This window comes from Hordeum vulgare, chromosome 7H (genome assembly GCF_904849725.1).
Source record: "Hordeum vulgare subsp. vulgare chromosome 7H, MorexV3_pseudomolecules_assembly, whole genome shotgun sequence".
NCBI lineage: Eukaryota > Viridiplantae > Streptophyta > Magnoliopsida > Poales > Poaceae > Hordeum > Hordeum vulgare.
In genome coordinates, this window is record NC_058524.1 from 353,013,047 (window position 1) to 353,016,416 (window position 3,370).

The 3,370-nt window shown below is 46.9% G+C and overlaps 1 pseudogene; it reads right to left on the reverse strand.

Annotated features, from left to right (window-relative positions):
* Positions 1 to 1,080: 1,080 nt before the first annotated feature.
* LOC123408878 lies at positions 1,081 to 2,603 on the reverse strand (annotated as a pseudogene).
* Positions 2,604 to 3,370: the final 767 nt, after the last annotated feature.

The window sequence follows — 3,370 nt, forward strand, 5'->3', positions numbered from 1 at the left end:
TTACCGCCGCCTGATGCGGTGTCCCAGCGCAGCGCCGTCGCCCCTCGAGCCTCCTCCCTCTGGCGTCAATTCGACGCTCCGCGCAGCCGCGACATGCCTCTAGCAAAAGAGCCAGTGCGTTGCAACAGGTAAACAAAGAATTCTTTTTTATGTCCTAGCTCAATGAATTTATTTGAAAGAATGCTTAATATTGAATAATTCATGTTATATGGTTCTGAAGGAGACGATGTCCATACTTCCACCGGACGCTTGCCAAGGAGCATCTCTTGTTTGTTTTTTCTTCCCATTGAAAAGGTGGAAATGAAACATACAACTACTTGCAGTGACGAATCCTCACGGTGTAAATAATATTTCTACTTCTTACATACTCCCTTCATTCCGTACTATAAGTCGTTTTGGCTTTTCCGACAATCTCCAAAAACCAGCAAAATGACATGTTTTACCCCTGTTTCAGAATACACACGCAAAGCGATTGCAACAGATAAATTCAGAAGACGCAACCACGATGGCAAAGAAGAGCGCGGCGAGATATGCCAATGCATTGTCGCAAATCTTCCTTGATGATGATATATTCCAATGACCTTTATCCAATTCGTGAGTTTCAGAGGTAATGGATGGAACAATTATAGAGTTTGTTATTCAAATAAAGAATAGAGGGCTAGACGATCCTGGTTGAAGAAGTGGAAACAACAGAAGATATTGTTTGTGAATAAATCAACAATTATATATCCAATTAGTTCTTGTAAGTAAAATATCGAAGCTGGAACTACAGGTCTTACAACTGTACGGCCTAAAAGACTTATTAAACATCAGAAACCATGAGACTTGTATCATTGAAAGAAGTTTATACTACATGATACGAGCTCATAGACAGTGATAATCAGAGAACACGCATAGAAGGACCACGACATGCGAGCAGGAGGTTGGAGATTGAGGAGGCTACTAGTGGAGCCGAAGAAGATTAGGGGCGACTGGCGGGAGTAGAACACCCGTCGCCGGCTAAATCAGCTCGAACCAAGGCTAGGATAGGACATTAATAGAAACAAATTATGGGGCAACATTCAACATCATTCCAAACTTCTAGGGAAGAACCTGCGCAAGGTTAATGGTAGATTGTTTTTAATATTTGAATCTTGTAAGATGAACGAATCTTCCTAGATTCTCCACATCAAATTTTTAACGCAACACTAATGCTTCAGTTTCATAAATTTTCTAATGCTTGAACCTATCAGACTAAAGCAATGCCTAATATTGAGGACTCAATAACAATTTTTAAAGGTAACAACTCAGGCATACATCCAATGACAACATAAGTGTCATGTTCGCATAAAAGAGCAACATACCTTAAACAACACAAGCCTTGGAGAATGCCTCGACAACTATTGTTTTCCTGTCTTCCCTCACTTGTATCTACGAATCCCACAGCTTGCTTTCTAGGAAAATGGTGCACAACTGGAACAAACCTAACCCTAGTGCCAATCGGGTGGCTTCTTTGGCTGGCTGTTGCACCATCTCCCAAAGAAGCATAAGCTGACCCTTCTCAGTGCACATTCCCAACAGAGCCTAGCCCATGGATTCTTGGTCAGCCTCCAGCACCTCCAGTTTCATGTATAGCGTCTTAATGCCTGGCTCCTGTCATCGTCGTACTTATCCAAGACTCTGGTTGTAGGAGCTGACACACCTTGATGCACCTTGATGATCATGTAGACCATGTCATTGCCACTTCTAGCACCATCACCTTGTTGATCATGTAGACCATGTCGTTGCTATTGCTAGCACCATCGGCGTCACTTCCCCCTTCTTCAAGGCCATATCCAGCAATGGGCGACTCTGGCAATCATGTAGACCATGTCATTGCCACTGCTAGCACCATCACCTTGTTGATCATGTAGACCATGTCGTTGCTATTGCTAGTACCGTCGGCGTCACTTCCCTCTTCTTCAAGGCCATATCCAGCAATGGGCGACTCTGGCAACTCATCATCATTACAGAGGTGGCTCTTTCTTCCGCAATCTCCTCATGTAACATCTCGTCATCACAAAATCCGTGTGTTTCCTGCCCACTCGACTCCAGAAATTCCTCATCTACATACTGGTGGGCGCCATCATCTTCCTCTAGGGATAGTTCACCAACTACATCCCCATCGTGGTCGTGCTCGAGGTAGCAGATCTGGCGCTGCAGATCCGCGCCCACCACGCCCTCCTCGCTGCCATCCTAACCATCGTCGTCGTAGTACTCCCTGTCCTCGCCCTCGCCCTCGAGGAAACCTTCGTCGTCCCCATGGCCATGCCACTCGGCCTCATCGCTGTCGGGGAGCGGGATGCTGAGGTGGAGGCACACCTGCTGGTAGGCATGGAGCCTGTAGCGGAAGCGCACGAGGTGGCGCACCGTCGTCGACGAGGGCGCGAAGGTGGTCGATCTCGGCAGCGTTGAGCGCCAAAGAGGCAAAACTGGCGGAGCTCCATCTGGACCTCAACCTTTTCCCTCTGCTGGCCGCGGTGAGGCGCTCCTCCTCCATCTCGCCTTGCAGCATCGTCGTGGTGCCCTCTACCGCCACTAGGGCCTCCCACAGTGTCGCGGTCTCCTCCTCCGCCTCCATCCATGTCGCCCCTCTTCCACTCTGTCCCCGTCCCTCTTCTCCCCCTACCCGCCCCCGCAAGTCTTCTCCCCGTCCAGCCTCCACTTCACGGAGCGCCGCCATCAGACTACCGCGGACGGGCGAGGAACAACACGATAAGGTGAATTACGCTAGGGATGGTCGTAGGTGGAGGATGCCAGGATATGGAGGGCAGTGGAGAGATGGGATCCGGGGGGAGAGGGCGCCGTGCGGCGGCGGGTCTGGATCTGGATTGGATAGGGGGTTTTCCTGTTAAAAACGAAACGTTATCTGAGTAAAAACAGGACTGCGGGTTAATTATCATAAATTAGGAGGGCTTTTTTGCAAAAATGGCGATAGCGGGTTTTCCGACAAAAATGATAGCCTCTTTATCATTAGGTAAATAAAATCATAGGAACAATACCATTAAGGCGTGCATTGCACGTGTATACATTGATGAAAACGAATATATAACGACAAGGTATGGGCTCCTATGGAGCCCAAGATCCAAAAAGCCTCACTAATAAGAACTAACACTACATATATAGCAAGAAAAGGACAACTAGCATGAGATTGTCCTACATATAAATAAAGCGGCCTATTAAAGTTTCAATCATTAGATAGTTGCATAATTTATAATAAGAGGAGAAGGAAAGAAGAGGAGAAGGAAATAAGAAGAACAAGAGGAGAAGGAAAGAAGAAGAAGAAGAAGAAGAAGAGGATAAGAAGAATAAGAAGAGGAGAAGGAAAGAAGAAGAAGAAGTACAAGAAGAG